Source organism: Pelodiscus sinensis, chromosome 19 (assembly GCF_052426305.1).
Source record: "Pelodiscus sinensis isolate ZL-2025 chromosome 19, ASM5242630v1, whole genome shotgun sequence".
Lineage (NCBI taxonomy): Eukaryota > Metazoa > Chordata > Testudines > Trionychidae > Pelodiscus > Pelodiscus sinensis.
Genome location: NC_143070.1, coordinates 28,581,679 through 28,599,580, shown reverse-complemented (window position 1 = coordinate 28,599,580; position 17,902 = coordinate 28,581,679). Strand labels below are relative to the sequence as shown.

Below are 17,902 nucleotides of genomic sequence, written 5' to 3'. Positions count from 1 at the left end.
AAAATCAACACCAGATACCTATTGAAGAAAGGAAAGACCCATTAACCTGACAACAAGGCACCACTGGGAGTTGAACCCAGGATCTCCTGCTTACGAGGCAGGCGCTTTAGCCAACTAAGCCATGGTGCCCTCCTTGGAAGCAGCCCTAAAACTGTTCTACTCTATGGTACCAGACACCCCCTTCCCGTTCCAAAGTGCAGCCGTTCCCCATTCCCCTCCAGCTCTTGCCATGACTCAAGGCCTGCGCAGCCCAAGACATTTGATTGGCAGCTGGTGTCATGATTATGAGGGTTAGCCAGCAGCCTGGGGATTAAGGGGTTAACTTCACCTAGTCAGGTGGAGTGACCAATAGGAATGTAGGTGGGACTTTCAAACTGGGACAAAGAAATTTGGGTTTTTTCCTTTCTCCCTTTTGTCTCTCTGGGAGTGGCCTCCTCAGCTACAGAGAGGGACAAGCATGTCTCTCTCTCTCTCCAAGACACCATTCTTCATTTTCTGTAAGTAGGGTAAAGTAGGGTTTTTTCCTCCACAGCTAATGATGAAGCAATCTGTCCAGACAGTACCCTGGCACCCTGCTTTCAATCTAGTTTTCCAAGTGGGCCATTGCTTCACAGCGACGGGGCCTAGGTGCCCTGGCCTGATAGACTTATGGATCTTTCGTCCCTTCACAGAATCCAACTGGAAACATTCATGTCTCAGCCACACACACTCTCCAGAAAGCTGGTCAAACACAGTCACTTGGTTACCAGAGGGCTGGTTCATCTTCCTGGCTATCCCCACTCCATCTGAAACAACCTCCAATCCCTCTGCAACTTCCTTACCCTTGTCCCCACTGGACCTTTCTAACCCTAAGTCACTTTTACCCCCCTCAGGCACAGCAAACTGCTGGCCCACCTCACCAGTATACATATATCTGTTATAGTACTCCATGGATATGAAAGCAGTTTGTTTACTTTTCATGTATTCAATAGTCTAGTCAAGTGGGCAATAATGTATTTACTATGTTTTATCTCAGACCTACAGGAAGAAATCACAGCCAGCGTGGCCAGAGGCTGTCCAGCACCGTCTGTGATTTGGTGGGCATGTCATGATTATGAGGGTTAGCCAGCAGCCTGGGGATTAAGGGGTTAACTACACCTAGTCAGGTGGAGTGACCAATAGGAATGTAGGTGGGACTTTCAAACTGGGACAAAGGAATTTGGGTTTTTCTTCTTTTCCTCCCTTTTGTCTCTCTGGGTGAGTTCTCTGCAGCTACAGAGAGGGACAAATATGTCTCTTTCTCTCTCCAAGACACCATTCTTCATTTTCTGTAAGTAGGGTAAAGTTTAGGTAGTTTCGTTAGGTTTTATTGTTTTAAGGATTGGGTATGGGATCTGAGATCTGGCACTGCTTAAAAGATGTTTTGTCTTTTCTTTGTAACTAAGTTCTAGGCCCATGGAGTTTCTCCATGAGTATATTTTGTTACCTCCCTATCTAGTCATTATGTTTGCAACAGGAATATTGTTATAATAATAAAAGTTCTTCTTTTCTTTTTATTAACCTGGCAGTGGTTAATTGTGTGCCTTGATTTTTAGCTTAGGGGTGAGATTTCCCAAATGATCTTCCCCCTGATTTCTTTATCAACGTTTGGGTGGTGGCAGCGGAAGTTTTATTCCCAAGATCTAGGTTTTTAAGATTTTGGGGGAAGTTTTATACCAAAGCCTGGTAGATAAGGCTTTGGGGTACACTTGCTGGCCCCCACTTCTGCATTTATCATGCCAGAGTGGGGAAGGAGCCATGACAGCTGGTACCCAAAACCTTTTTGTCAATTGTAGCCCCAGGCCCCAAAGGGACAGACCCAAGGCAGCTGCCTGGTCCTAAGGCCGGGCCTGCAGCCAGGGGGAGGGAGAAGAATCTCTCCTTTCAGCTGGAGTTGAATCAGCCACCTAAGGGCACTTGCCGAGCACCCGCTACAGGCCTCTGCTCTGCCAGCTGAGCTATGGAAGGTGCCTGGGGCAGGCTGCTTTGCCCAACTGGCCCTTGGACAAGTTCCAGGGCAAGAGCCCCCCGAAGGGGCCGGCCTCCCAGGGGAGGGGCAGAGGAACCCAGCAGCACAGGGGTGTCACAGGCGCTTCACCCGCAGCAGGACCCTTGAGTGATCCAGGCAGAAACGCCGCGTCTCGCTCCCTGCAGCTCCCCTTGCTGCCCTGGCAGGCGCTGCCCCTTCTCCCACTGGCCTGGGCCTGGCCTCCTTCCCCCGCCCGGCACCACAGAAAGCCCCTTGGCGTGAGCCTGGGCAAGCCAGAGGCCTCAGGCCTGTCCCCTCTGAGGGGCTTGTGCCTCGGCCTCCTCTGCCCTTGGTGCCGGCTCTCCCGGCTGCCCCTGAGCGCTGCTGGCCAAAGGAGGCAGCAAGGCAGGAGAGGGGGGAGGAGCAAGTCCCGCTGAGGCCGACAGCTCGGGCTCAAGCCTCCAGCCCCAGCACAAAACCTTCAGCCGGGCCCGTGTGGCTCCCTCCTGCCCCCGCACACGCTCACAGGGGGAAACGTGCCCCATGTTCCATCCCCGCGCCAGGCCTGGGCGACGGGCTCAGCCCTCCAGCAGCCCACAGGGCCTGTGAGGGACGGACTGAGAGCAGGGCCCCACTGACACCCCCCATCCTGCCCCACTGGCCTGCGTGCGGCGCTGGCACGGGACAGGCAGGAACGGCAGCCGGGGAGAAAGCAGCTTGGACTGACGGGTGAGTCTCACTTGCTGACCAGACTCCCAGCCCTGGGCTCTGGGGCCAGCCCCCCTGTGGGTCAGAGCCCCCCGGCCACAATGCTACTCCAGGGGGCCTGGTTCAAGGGCCACCTAATCCCAGGGCCTGGGGGGCCGGAGGCCTTTGCCTGGGAGTCTCAGAGCTCCCCAGTGTTGGCTGCTGCTGGCCTGAATGGTGCTGGATGCTCCTTCTCCTCTCCCAGCAGGCTGGCCCTGCGCAGGCTCTGTGCTCGCTGGAGCCTCCTCCTGCCACGTCCCCGGCCTGCTCCCTGCAAAGCCTCAGCCTGGCTCCTTTCCTGCCCTCTGCTTGCAGGACCCCTGGAAATGGCTCCGGGAGGATCCCTGAGCCCCAGCATTAGGTGCAGCACTGTTGGGCCCCCGGAGCCTGGGCTGCAGCCAGGAGGGGGAATCTCCTGCAGGGCCGGTGGGATGTAGAAAGCTGCTCCCTGGGAACCTTTCCCACGGCAGCGCCCCCAGCATGGACAGCCCCTGCCCGGCCCGGCCCCCAGCCCAGCCCCCACCCCAGGGTGGGCAGCATTTGTGGGGGCAGGTAGGAGAGGCCCCCTCCCCTTCCCAGAGAGCCGACCCCCCAGGGCTGCAGTGGGAGGATCTGGCCCAGGGCTGCTCTCAGCAGAGGGGGCTGTGATCCCAGCCTGGGGCCAGGGAAGCTGCTACCAGCTCGTGCGAGGCGGAGAGAGCCACCCCAGAGAGGGTGGGGAGGGGGATCAAGTGGGGTGGGGGAAGATAAGAGAGGTGAAGGGGAACAGGGACGTGTGAGGTGGGGGCAGGAAGGAGAGGCAGGAGGTGCTGAAGGGAGGTTTGAAGTAGGAATAAGAGATCCTCCGGAATAGGGCTTTATTCCGGAGGATCGGGCCAGTCTAGATGCTTTTTTCCAGCTTTTCCCCAAGTCAGAAAAAAAGCGGCGGACATCTTTATTTAAATCCCGCGGGGGATATTTAAATCCCCCGCGGATTTCCCTATTCCCACTTTCAAAATTAGCATGCCCCTTCTGAAGAAGGGGCCAGTGTAGACGTAGCCTAGGGCTGTGTCTACACTCACGGATTCTTGCATGAGAAATATGCAAATGAGGCTAAGCGTCAAATATCGCCGAGCCTCATTTCCGTACCTAATGAGTCACCAATTTTGCAGAAGAGACTCTTGAGCCAGAGGGAGCGTCTACACTGCCCCTTCTTGCACAACAAAAACTCTCTTGTGCAATTCCTCTACGACGATAATTTTCAGGAATAGCGGCATTGCACAAGAGAGTTTTTCTTGCACAAGAAGGGGCAGTGTAGACAGCTCCTTCTGGAGCAAGAGCGTCTTCTGCAAAAATGGCAGCTTATTAGGTATTCAAATGAGGCTCTATGATATTCCACGCTTAGCCTCATTTGCATATTTCTTGTGCAAGAATCTGGGAGTATAGACAGAGCCTAGGTGAAGGTGAGGGGGTATTTTCCCCAACCAGGCCTTTGTCTCTCGGAATCCCTGGGGACGTTGGGTTTTATCTTGTTTAGTTTCATAGAATCATAGGACTGGAAGGGACCTCGAGAGGTCATCGAGTCCAGCCCCCCGCCCTCAAGGCAGGACCAAGCTCCGTCTACACCATCCCTGACAGATGTCTATCTAACCTGTTCTGAAATATCTCCAGAGAGGGAGATTCCACCACCTCCCTTGGCAATTTATTCCAATATTTGACCACCCTGACAGTTAGGAATTTTTTCCTAATGTCCAATCTAAACCTCCCCTGCTGCACTTTAAGCCCATTACTCCTTGTCCTGTCCTCAGTAACCAAGAGGAACAAATTTTCTCCTTCCTCCTTGTGACACCCTTTTAGATATTTGAAAACCGCTATCATGTCCCCCCTTAATCTTCTTTTTTCCAAACTAAACAAGCCCAGTTCATGAAGCCTGGCTTCATAGGTCATGTTCACTAGACCTTTAATCATTCTTGTTGCTCTTCTCTGTACCCTTTCCAATTTCTCCACATCTTTCTTGAAATGTGGCGCCCAGAACTGGACACAGTACTCCAGCTGAGGCCTAACTAGTGCAGAGTAGAGCGGCAGAATGACCTCACGAGTTTTGCTTACAACACACCTGTTGATACAACCTAGAATCATATTTGCTTTTTTTGCAACAGCATCACACTGTTGACTCATATTCAACTTGTGGTCCACTATGACCCCTAGATCCCTTTCCGCCATGCTCCTTCCTAGACAGTCGCTTCCCATCTTGTATGTATGGAACTGATTGTTCCTTCCTAAGTGGAGCACTTTGCATTTCTCTTTATTAAACCTGCTTACCCTTTTCCCTGCTTCCCTCCTCACTGTGGGGGAAGGGACGGCTCATTCTCCCTTTTGGTGGGAAGCCCTGGCACAGAGATGGGATGGGCAGATACTCTGAGAGTGAGCCCCTGGGGTATTTGGGGAGAGAACTTGCACACGTCTGCACTTTCTCCATCACCAGGATGGCCGAGTGGTTAAGGCGTTGGACTTAAGATCCAATAGATGTTTGTTTGCGTGGGTTCAAACCCCACTCCTGGTAGCTTCCTGTTTTGGAGAGACATCGATCTGGATGGTGCTTTATTCTGCTGTGAGGCAGGGAACTAGACTTCATCTCTGAAAGTCCCTTTGGCTGTGGCGGCATGTTGCGCAAGAACACATCCCCCCTGCCATGTGCGAGATGTGCTTTTGCTCAAGAGTATCCATGGCAGTGTGGACACTCTCTTATGCAAGAAAGCTCTGATGGCCATTTTAGCCATTGGGCTTTCTTGCACAAGAAACACCTGTCCCGTGTCCACACTGCCCTCTTGTGCAAGAGCTCTTGTGCAAGAGGACTTACACCTGTTAGAAAAGAGAGTAGCTCTTGCACAAGAAGCCCTCTCTTACCACGCTTTTACAGTAAAACTTCTTGCACAAGAGCGAGTGGGCAGTGTGGCCCTTCTTGCACAATAACACGCCAGTGTGGACACAGTCTTCCAGTTCTAGTCCCAGTTCTGATTGGCTGAGCAGGGGCCAGTCACAGGGAGGAGACTCAGGACTTTGTTGTTCTCCTTAAGTCCCAGCAAATGAGCCAGAACCAATCGACTGCTCGGGGAATTGTTCTGCTTCTTGCCAGTGCTTATCTCTGAGCAGCTCCTGAGTCTCAGTGTGTCCCAGTGCTTCTAACCCACTGGCTGAGCCATCCCTAGGCCGGGCTGTGGGGCTGTAGCTCCTTTGAGACACTTTATTCTGATCCGTCAGGGTCTGATCTGAGGGTGAGCTTCAGCATCAGGGCTTCTGGGTCCTGTTCTTCAATCCCCACCCCACTCAGTAGCCCACCACCAGCCTCTTCCAGCACAGCCTGCCCCACCCCCTCCCCACAGGGCTGTCCCAGGGGGAATGGGGAGCCCCAGAAAATACCAATGGACACTGGGCACTTGTAAAGCTCCCTCTCGGGCAGCGCTACGGAATGGATCCGGCTGGCCATTGGGCTGACTAACCCATCAACAGACGAGTCCCAGTGAGACTTCTCAGCCCAAGTGCAGAGACTGTGGAGTCTCCTGCTCCCAGCCCAGTGGCAGAGGGGCAGCGCCCTGAGGAGGCGGGTCCCGAGCAGCAGAGACCTTTGAAGGGAACGGAGACGTAAGGTCAGAAGGAAGGGGAACAAGTCACCTCTTCTCAGGTGAGATGTGGTGGGAAACTACCAGATCCGGTGCAAGCCAAGTTCCAAGGACTGGTTCTTGTCCTGGTGGCTCCTTGCAGGACCTGGCTTGAGAAGCACCAAGGAGCCATGTGTGGCCAGGAGAAAGGGTGCAGAAGGAACGTGGATGAAGGAGCAGGGTGGGGGAGCAGGAACAAGGGAAGGTGTAAAAGGAAGCTGGGGGTGCTGGGTGGGAAGAAAGCCAGGAGAACGAGGTGGCTGGGGTCTGGGCATGAGGTGGGACATTATGTAGTTTTCTGTCCCCGTGCGGCAAAAGCACCAGCCACACTGCCCCGAAGGTGAACAGCCACAGTAGTGGCACTTCCAGTGTGGGCCCTGGACTGTGTGGCTGCAATGACCTGGTCTCAGGCAAGGCACCACTGAGAAGTCTCAGCCCCAGCCCTGCCTCCTCCTATCTCAGCCTAACCTGTTTAGCTCTCCCACATGCTCCTGAAAGCCAGCCCATAGGCCACCCATCCCTGCACCAGGGGCAGACCCTGCAACTGTCTTATGGGCACCCAGGGGAAGTGCAATAAGAGGCAATGCTGTGTTTCTGCCTCACTTTGAACCAGGGACCTTTTGCATGTTAGGCAAATGTGATAACCACTACACCACAGAAACACACTTAACAGTGATTTCTGCTGTTGCACTTAAACTTGGGCAAATATTCAGTTGCTAACCCTTTGGCCAACAGAGATTGCTGCAGGGCAAAGGAATTCTCTGTTGTCGGTTTTGTGCCCTCAGGAAGGGACCAAACTGAAGGAGGCCGGGCCCCAGCCTGGGGACTCCAACCTAAACCCTGAGAGGCTGCTGTGCTTGGCACTGGCAAGGCAGGGCTCTGACTGCAATTGCTGGGACAGGTGAGCCAGCGCCAAGTGCCCTTGTGATTCCCTAGGGGTGTCAGTACCCAAAGATCCTGTAAGTGCAACCTCTGCAGCTCCTGCAACTGTGGCTGGACTCTGCACTCCTGGCTTCCCTCCTGCTGCTTCATCTCTCTGGCTACGTCTACATGGCACATTTATTTTGGAATAAGCTGTTCTTGAATAGTGATTCCAAAATAGTTTATTTCAAATTAGCAGGTCTACACTGCAGGGAAACCTCAGAATAGTCCGAGGCAGGCTCCCCAGTGTAGATGAGGTATCTCGATTTAAAGCCTCAAGAAGAATAACTTAGAATGGCCCTGGGGAGGGGCTAGTTCAAACAAGCAGCAGTGGCTCATCTACACAGGCCTTTTTAAAAAATAGCTAATTTGGAATTGCTGTGTTGACTCTTGCATTGTTGTTGTGGAATGACGGCCATTGTTCCAAAAGAACTTTTGTCTGTGGACAGAACCTGCACAGCCCAAGAAATGTGATTAATGTCTTGTACCCACAATCTTTCTGTCAATTGCAGTGAAGGGCTCTGAAAACATGGACCCAAAGCAACCACCTTGGCTGCCTTCTGCTAAAGCTAAGCCAGAGAAGAAATAATCACTCATTCAAGCCAGAGTTGAACCAGCAACCTAAGGATTGCTTGCCAAGCCCACACTACAGTGTTCCCCTCTGCCAGCTGAGCTATCAAAGGGTGTTTGACAAGTGGTGGCTGGTCCAGGTTGTCTCTTCCACAAGTCTCGGGGCACCTGCTCCCCCAAGTATATGGCATTGCTGAGGAGGGGCAGAGGAGCACAGGTGCTGTCACAGGTACTTCAAATGCAGACGGACCCCTTGAGTGAAACCTGTGCTAGATCCATCCATTTCACAGCAAAAGGAAGAAAGTTGGGTTCTTCTCATGTGTCTTCTTTATTCCAGAGTCTCTAGGGGTGCGGTCAGGGCAGGTCCACAAAAAAACAAACCACTTGAATGAACCTTGGTCTACAAACACACAGAAACACCCCTGAGGGTTTCCTTGCCTCTACTTAAATGTTGACAAAAAATTTCTTGCTAACTCCTTGGCCAACTCAGATTGCTGGGGGGTTAAAAAATTATCTCTCCTTAATTCTGTGCCCTCAGGAAAGGAGAAAATTGAGGAAGGCCAGGTCCCCTCCTGGGGACTCCAACCCAAACCCTAGGACCAAGGGATTTACAAGTCAGATGATCAGTGTTTGCTACATTTCTCTTTCCCCTCAACTATTCCAAACCTCAAAGGCAACTCCACAGTCCCAGCGGCTGGGGGAGATGTGCATGTTAGAGCCTCTGCCTACCGAGCTGTAGCCTTCTGTGCCCAGGGAGCCAGACACCCCCAGGGCTGGAGGGAAATGGGGATTGGCAGCACTTTTGGAGTCAATGATGTTGTCTGGGACCATAGAATAGAACAGTTTCACCAAACATCCTGAGGAGGACACCATGGCTCAGTTGGCTAAAGCACCTGTCTAGTAAACAGGAAATTCTGGGTTCAACTCCCAGTGGTACCTCATGATGCCCTTTTATCACATTTTCCTATGTGTTTCTGGGTCACAGAAGAGGCCTCCCCTGGCCACGGGTAGAACTGCTGGTTCAGAAAAAGGCTAAATGGGAAGGAGTGTTGGAAAGAAGGAAACCACTACTGCAGAGAGAAACATGCCTGAGAGAAGTGTTGGCCTCAGAAAGCCGCAAACAGTTGTCAAAGTAGCTCATTTGGGAGCATGTTAAACTGAAAATTTGAAGGTCCCTGGCTCAATCCCTGGCTTTGGCAGGAGCCTTTCTCAGTATGGCTTAGTCTATTTTGGCATCTCTCCATCTCTGGTAAGCAAACATCTTGGCTATGTCTACACTTTTGGGTTCTTGCGTAAGAAGTTTTGTGCAAGAACACGTCCACACTGCCATGTGTGAGCTGTGCTTTTGTGCAAGAGCATCCATGGTGGTGTGCATGCTCTCTTGTGCAAGAACTTTCCTATGGCCATTTTAGCCATAGGGCTTTCTTGCGCAAGAAACCCCTGCCGAGCGTCCACACTGCCCTCTTGTGCAAGAGCCCCTGTGCAAGAGGGCTTACACCTGTTAAAAAAGAGCGTAGCTCTTGCACTAGAAGCCCTCTCTTACCACGCCGTACTGTAAATCTTCTTCCGCAAGAGCGGGCGGGCAGTGTGGATGTTTTGCAGATTCTTGCACAAGAACCTGCCAGTGTAGACATAGCTCTGCAATCAGAGTTCAAAGGCTGTATCAAGAGGCCAGGAATGACATCCTAAAGATGATGATATTTCAGGGTTAGAAACTGGAGAGGGGATTTCATGCCACCTCAGAAATTGTTGACACAGTAGAACAGGGCTCTTGGCTTCGGCTGCTTCCAGCTGTCGTGGAATAAACACATGCTAGCTTTAGGGTTCAAGGCAGACAAAACCACCTTAATAACCCAGCTGGGGAGGGGGTTGTCACAGACGACAGGGAGTCACCCCTTACCAATACAAGCCCCTTCCTCACACTCAAATGCCTGAGATATTTATACCTTCTTACAAAGTCACAGTGGAAATTTACAGAGAAAAGAAGAAGTAAGGCACTTTGTCCTTAAATAGTAACCTCTGCTTGACCCGATAACAAATAGCAAGCAGTGTGGTTTTTTGTTAGTTTGTTTAAGAGCATTGTGGTTTCTTGCTCAACTGACGCAGGACGCACTGCGTACGGTTCAGTCTTTGGCCAGGCTAGCGAGGCCTACCTCCACATTCCCCCCTTTGAGACTTTATAGTCTCACACTTTCATCAGTCCAAGAGTGCAGTAGACAAGCTGCAGACGTCCCTCTCATGACTCTTTATCTGAAGATCAATCACTGAATAGACCGTGCTGTCTTGTCACCTGCTTTTGCCTCTTACAATTGTCCTTTCACCAGCATTAGGCTTTGTATTTCTTTGTCAATGTCTTCTTCCTTTTGCTGCATTTCCAGATACATAGGTTGAATTTATCGTGACATTGTAGGGCTAAGTGCCTTTGCGGTGGTTATACATAATTTGGTTATTAAAACTTTAAGCAAGTGAATAACAATGATAATTACGCAAAAAAATTCTTACCCCCTATAATATCTATTGTAACAGTTTCTGTCCCCATGAGCTTATGTTGGCCGTGGCCCATTCCCACAATGACCAACTATGGAGGTTATTTACCTTTTGGGCAGTTTTTCTAATGCTTTTAATGATGCTGGTCAAGTTACCAGAATTGTTGGGAATATATGTACAGCATGGTCCTCCTTTAATTAAGGCACATACGCCTCCTTGTTCGGCTAGCAAATAATCTAATGCTAGTTGGTTTTTTAATGTCATTTCCTGATTTTGCTTAGCTTCTTCCATAATAAGTTCAAATCCTTGGGCTGTGTCATTTGCCACTGTTTCTAATGCAAGTGCTAACTGGTTTATTTGGGCCTCAAGTTTCTACAGTGCAGCGGGAGACAGGTTAATAAAAACTTTTTTAAAGTTTTTTTTTATCCAAGATGGAATTTGGAGCCCCCGCTTTTGTTCGTGGGCCCACTGCTGGAGCAGTTCTTTTGTTCTAAATATTGTGTTGGGCATTAATAGAGCACTTTCAACTGCACACCAACGATGCCAATATTTTGGCAAGTTGGTATGGCCATGTGGCCCGCACAATAGGAGATGCCCTGGCTTAGTGTGTTTAACAGTTGTAAATCCTCTACGATCCCAGTGACTAGCATATTTCCCACAGAGCTGGCCTTGGCTTGTTGTACCAGTTATGTTTCAATCCCATCTCTGTGTTCCTCTAAGCAATGGACCAAGCAAATACCAATGATAGGGAACACTAGAGAGGTTTTTTGTGGTAGGGTCCCAAGGTAGAAACTCAGAATAAGTTTCATTGGTGATTTGGCAAGCGTTACAAGTGGTTCCATGAAAGGCCCTTTCCACTTATTCCATGGCAATGTAATTTACACAAGAGCCTTTGGTGAGGGACCTTGTCAAAGGCTTTCTGAAAATCTAAGTATACTATATCTACTGGATCCCCGTTGTCTGCATGTTTGTTAACCCCTTCAAAGAACTCTAATAGATTAGTAAGACATGATTTCCCTTTACCGAAACCATGTTGACTTTTGCCCAACCAATTATGTTCTTCTACTGTGCCTCACAATTTTATTCTTTACTATTGTTTCAACTAATTTGTCCGGTACTGAAGTTAGACTTACCAGTCTGTAATTGCCAGGATCGTCTCTAGAGCCCTTTTTAAATATTGGTGTCACATTAGCTACCTTCCAGTCATCAGGTACAGAAGCCGATTTAAAGGATGGGTTACAAACCACAGATAATAGTTCAGCAATTTCCCATTTGAGTTCTTTTAGAACCCTTGGATGAATGCCATCCAATCCCAGAGATTTGTTAACATTAAGTTTTTCTATTTGTTCCAAAACCTCCTCTAATGACACTTCAATCCGGGACAGTTCCTAAGATTCATCACCCACAAAGGACGGTGCAGATTTGGGAATTTCTCTAACGTCCTCAGCTGTGAAGACTGAAGCAAAGAAATAATTTAGTTTCTCCGCAATGGCTTTATGGTCCTTGATTGCTCCTTTTATATCTTGATCATCTAGGGGACCCACAGGCTTTTTAGGAGGTTTCCTGCTTCTAATGTACTTAAAAAACATTCTGTTATTTCTTTTTGAGTTTTTGGCTAGCTGTTCCTCAAAATCTTTTTTTGCTTTTCTTATTACACTTTTACACTTGATTTGACAGTGTTTATGTTCCTTTCTATTTATCTCACTAGGACTGGACTTCCACTTCTTAAAAGATGCCTTTTTGTCCGTCACTGCTTCTTTTACGTGGTGGTTAAGCCACAGTGACTCTTTTTTAGGTCTCTTGCTATGTTTTTTAATTTGGGGTATACATTTAAGTTGGGCCTCTATTATGGTGTCTTTAACAAGTTTCCATGCAGCTTGCAGGGATTTGGCTCTAGTCACTGTGCCTTTTAATTTCTGTTTAACTAACCTCCTCATTTTTGTGTAATTCCCCTTTTTGAAATTAAATGCCAGGGTGCTGGACTGCTGAGGTGTTCTTCCCACCACAGGAATGTTAAATGTTATTATGTTATGGTCACTATTCCCAAGCGGTCCTGTAATGGTTAACTCCTGGACCTGATCCTGCGCTCCACTAAGGACTAAATCGAGAATTGCCTCTCCCCTTCTGGGTTCCTGTACCAGCTGCTCCAAGAAGCAGTCATTTAAGACATTGAGAAATTTTATCTCTGGTTCTCTTCCTGAGGTGACATGTATCCAGTCAATATGGGGATAATTAAAATCCCCCATTATTATAGACTGTTTTATTTTGGTAGCCTCTCTAATCTCCCTCAGCATTTCAATGTCAGTATCGCTGTCCTGGTCAAGTGGTCCATAACATATCCCTACTGCCAATTTCTTATTATTGGAGCATGGAATTACTATCCATAGCGATTCCATTGAACCTATTGCTTCATTTAATATTTTTATTTCATTTGATTCTACATTATCTTTCACATACAGTGCCACTCCACCATCCACCTGGCCTGCTCTATCCTTCCAATATATTTTATACCCCGGTATGATTGTGTCCCACAGATTTTCCTCATTCCACCAGGTTTCACTGATGCCTATTATGTGAATCTCCTCCTTTAATACGAGGTACTCTAGTTCACCCATCTTATTAGTCAGACTCCTAGCATTTGTGTAGAAGCACTTTAAAAATTTGCCACTACTTATTTGTCTGCCCTTCCCTGATGCATTGGATTCCTTTATATGCAGTTGCTTGTCTACTCTGGCCCATGGTTTGTCCTCTCCTCTCCTCTCTTTCTGACTACAGCTTAGAGAATCTCTATCAACAGATTCTCCTCTAAAAGAAGTCTCCATCTGATTTACGTGCATCTCCACACCAATCGGCTTTCCCTCATCTCTTAGTTTAAAAACTGCTCTACGGCCTTTTTAATGTTTAGTGCCAGAAGTCTGGTTCCACCCTGGTTTAGGTGGAGCCCATCCTTCCTGTATAGGCCCCCCCCTCCCAAAAGTGTCCCCAGTTCCTAATAAATCCAAACCCCTCTTCCCTACACCATCGTCTCATCCCCGCATTGAGACTTTGAAGCTCTGTCTCCCTACCTGGTCCTGCGTGTGGAGTATATATATATATATATATATATATATATATATATATATATATATATATATATATATATATATATCCAATAACAAACTCCTATAACTCCCCAAATCATGAAAACGACAGATCTTGTACCAAACAATTCAATCGTGGGGATTATTAAATTCTCTTTCCTTCGTGATCTTAAGTTATATCGTGGAGACTCTGTTTCTGTAGAATGTATAACTGATTGCTCTGCAATTGGAGGTGCAGTAGCTGAGAACGGATGTAGATCAGCCAGGGGAGGTTCCTTTTTGCAGTGCGATGCATGTACCCAGCTCTGGAGTCCTTCACATTTTACAGCAGTGTGAGTGGGACTTGGTAAGACCCTTTCCAGTGAGGTTGGAGGGCATTATTCTGCTGGTGTGCCTTGATGTAAACCCAGACTCCAGGCTTTAAAGGATGACATGGCTCTGATGCAGGTTCAAGAAGGGCTTTCTTGGCCTGAGTGTGAATAGACCCTACACATTTCATTAAGGCTTTACAGTAACTTAACATAACATCATCTATTATATGTAGATCAAATTGATGCGGTGCTCTAGGCAGGGTGTGTAATAATCTCATAGGTCTATCGGTTAACATTTTGTGGGGAGATAACCCATGTTTCCTATTCCCTGTACCTCAATATACATTAAGGCCAAAGGTAATGCATCTAGCCAATTACGGTCAGAGTCCTCACAGATTTTAGCTAATTTGGTCTTTAGGGCAGAGTTTTTTCTTTCTACCGCTCCACTGGACTGTGGATGGTATGCACAGTGTAAATGCTGTTGGATTCCTAGAGCAGCACATACCTTTTGAACTACTTGTCCTGTGAAATGAGTTCCCCAGTTACTGTCTAAAGAAAGAGGCACTCTGAACCGGGGGATTAATTCTCTGAGGAGTTTCTTGGCAACCATAGTAGCATCAGCATGTTTATAAGGATAAGATTCTACCCATCCCGAAAACATATTAATGATTACAAGAATGTTCTTATATCCACAAGATTTAGGCATTTGTACAAAATCCATTTGTAAATTCACAAAGGGTCCCCTACAGTGGGGAGGTTGAGGGGGTGTTGCAATTTTAGTTTTTACCCATTGTACAATGTTATGAGCTAAACAGATAGAGCAAGTACTGCAGTACTGTGCCGCCACAGCAGGAAAATGCGGGGCGAACCAATCCTGCTTCACTGCTGCAGTCATCCCCCCTTTGCTCATGTGGGCCACCGAGTGGGGCACACGAGCAAGGTAGAGCAGGACAGCTTGAGACACAACCAGGTGGCCGGAGCGAGTCGGGGTGCAACAAGAAACCCCGCCGCAGCCAGTCTGCTTTTTCAGTCTCAGGTGCCTTGCCTTGTAGCCCAGTCAGTTCTGTGAGGGACGTCTACATAGGCTGGGCTACAGAAGGGCAGACAAGAACATGTTTAGGAGCCTGAGGGCCAGAAAGTGCTGCATTCTTTGCTGATTGATCAGCAAAGGCATTTTTATAGGTAACTTCGTCAGAAGGGGCCAAGTGTGCTTGACACTTGACAATAGACAAGGAGGAGGGTAAAGGAAAACACAAAGAAGTACATTTACATAACTGCTATTGTAAATGGGGAACCAGCAAAGGTAAGGAAGCCACGTTGCTTTCACAACTGTCTACAATTATGGACAATGCCAAAGGCATATCGGGAGTCAGTATAAATATTGGCAGACAGTCCTTTAAGTAAAATGCAGGTGCAAGTTAGTGCACTTAAGAGAACAAGGGAATCTTATCTACAAGCTTTAAGGTTAGGAAAGGTGAACAAAAGATCATTTAATCTAATGATTTTTTTATGGTGTCCGACACCAACAAATAGCAGGGCAAGTGGCCATTATTGCAATGGTGGGGTTACTAGTTTCCTCACTGTATTTAAATATTTTGATGTCTCACTTGCCCGTGTTGTGTTACTTATAGATTCTTTGTCATCTCTGGCTAAACCACTTTTATAATTAGTGTCAAGTTGCAAAAGCTAAATATTTCTTTATGGCAATTTAAGCAAAGCAAATCCAGTGGAAGGGGATTGGTACCCCACTTTCAAACCTCCTTTTCACAGTGCAAATTTTGCTTTTTTTCCTTCAGCTCCATAAGAGTAGCAGGAGCAGTGGAGACATTGTTAACATTCTTTTAGCTTAAACAATTTTTACACTATTATTTTTTACTAAATTTTGAGTTGCCAATTGATTGGGCACAATTATTAATTTTGTTTTGTTTAAAGTTACACTTTTGCTTTACTTAAAATATTTTCTATTTAAAAACAATATTCTATACACATTTGCAAAACATTAAAACAACACAAAACACCACAAAAACAACATTATGTCATGACAGAGAACCATGGTTGTTGCTTTTTTTTTAACCTGGTACCAGTGCTTTTTGATGTTTTGCAAGACAAAGAAAATATTTCTACTTCCGTGGGGGTGGCACATTATATTTTAGAATACTTTACAGATGTCTTTGCTAATTTTGATTAGCCTGCTGTTACTCAATGGTATGCTTCTGTTTTGCACACTAGTTTTAGAGGATTTGAGTGGATTACTTTATTGTTCAATTATTAAGTTAAAGGTGGCAAGATTTAATTTCTCTCTTGTACTGCTGATTAGGGTTTTTAACGTGTGAAGCTTCAAATTATGATGATGAGAGAATTTATTGCTAGAAACTCTTTTTTTAAAACAAGGCATTTGCTAGTTATTATTCCAACAATCAAAAATATTTTTTTTCTGGAAAAGAATCGTATACAATGTTACAGGCTTACTTATGGGGGACAGCGGGCCCCACATTTTTCTGAAATAAACAGGCAGTTTGTTATTCGTACAACCTTGGATCTGAAAGCAAGCCAAAAGTGTATGATTTGTTTTCTTAGGGTAAGTCTACACTACAGCACTAATTTGAACTAACTTAATTCGAATTAGTTAATTCGAACTAAGCTAATTCGAACTAGTGCATCTAGACCTAAAATCTAGTTCGAATTAGCATTTTGCCAATTTGAACTATCATGTCCACATTGAGTGGACCCTGAACCGAGGTTAAGGATGGCTGGAAGCAGTGCCGGCAGGGCATCAGGTTAGGACTTAGGGTATGTCTACACTACAGCACTAATTCGAACTAACTTAGTTCGAATTAGTTAATTCGAACTAAGCTAATTCGAATTAGCGCATCTAGACTTAAAAACTAGTTCGAATTAGTGTTTGCTAATTCGAACTAGCGTGTCCACACTGAGTGGACCCTGAACCGAGGTTAAGGATGGCCGGAAGCAGTGCCAGCAGGGCATCAGGTTAGGACTGAGAGTGTGGAGCTGCGGTCTCAGGCTAGCCGAGGGCTGTGCTTAAAGGGACCCGACCCCCACCCCGGACAGACAGTTCTCAGGGGTTCCCTGTTTGCAAAGCAGTCCTGGCTTGGAGTGCCCTGAGTGCCCACACTCGGCACATCACAGCACTCAGCCATCAGCCCGGCTGCACTTGCTGCAGACTTCCATCTGGGGGGGTGTCAATCGGGGGCTGCAGGAGAGCTTCCACCCCAAGGAGCCCGCAGAGCCACACCAGTCCTCCCCATCGGGGGCTCGTACCCCATTCCTCCCTCACCTCCTTCCACTTACCTCTCCCTAGCCCCCCTTCCTGATATACAAAATAAAGGGCACGTGTGTTCAAAAATAGAAACTCTCTTTATTGAACAAAACTCGGGGATACTTGGAAAAGGAGGTGGGAGAGAGGAAGAGAGAGGGTGGGAGAGGGGAGGGCAACTAAAATGATCAGGGGTTTGGAACATGTCCCATATGAAGTGAGGCTAAAAAGACTGGGACTTTTCAGCTTAGAAAAGAGGAGACTGAGGGGGGATATGATAGAGGTCTATAAAAGCATGAGTGGTGTGGAGAGGGTGCATAAAGAAAAGTTCTTCATTAGTTCCCATAATAGAAGGACTAGAGGACACCAAATGAAATGAATGGGTAGCAGGCTTCAAACTAATAACAGAAAGTTCTTCACAAAGCAAATAGTCAACCTGTGGAACTCCTTGCTGCAGGAGGCTGTGAAGGCTAGAACTAGAACAGAGTTTAAAGAGAAGTTAGATCAACTCATGGAGGTTGGGTCTATGGAGTGGTATTAGCCAGGGGGTAGAAATGGTGTCCCTGGCCTCTGTTTGTGGAAGGCAGGAGATGGATGGCACAAGACAAATGGCTTGGTCATTGTCTTCGGTCCATCCCCTCCAGGGTACCTACTGTTGGTCGCTGTCGGCAGACAGGCTACTGGCCTAGATGGACCTTTGGTCTCACCCAGTGCAGCTATTCTTATGTTTTTATGTTCTAAGATCAGGGCTCAAGGTTGGGGGGTCTCACTCGACCACCTTGATTTTCATGCAAACCTGCTCCTGGGTGGCCAGGCTGGCAGCTATCCTGCCCTAGACGGCCACTTGCCTGTGCCTAGTGCGGAGGTCGTGGACATTGGAGGCTTTC

General features: G+C 47.7%; 1 protein-coding gene and 2 non-coding genes across 3 annotated transcripts in view; 2 read left to right on the top strand and 1 right to left on the bottom strand.

Moving 5' to 3' along the window:
• The window catches only part of LOC142821621 (zinc finger protein RFP-like), a 411,497-nt gene that overhangs the window by 198,420 nt on the left and 195,175 nt on the right, over positions 1-17,902 (top strand). The gene's annotated exons all lie outside the window — the stretch shown is intronic.
• On the bottom strand, positions 56-129 carry TRNAT-CGU (transfer RNA threonine (anticodon CGU)). Its single transcript has one exon. It is a non-coding gene; the product is annotated as a tRNA-Thr (tRNA).
• Positions 5,194-5,276, top strand: TRNAL-UAA (transfer RNA leucine (anticodon UAA)). The gene has a single exon. It is a non-coding gene; the product is annotated as a tRNA-Leu (tRNA).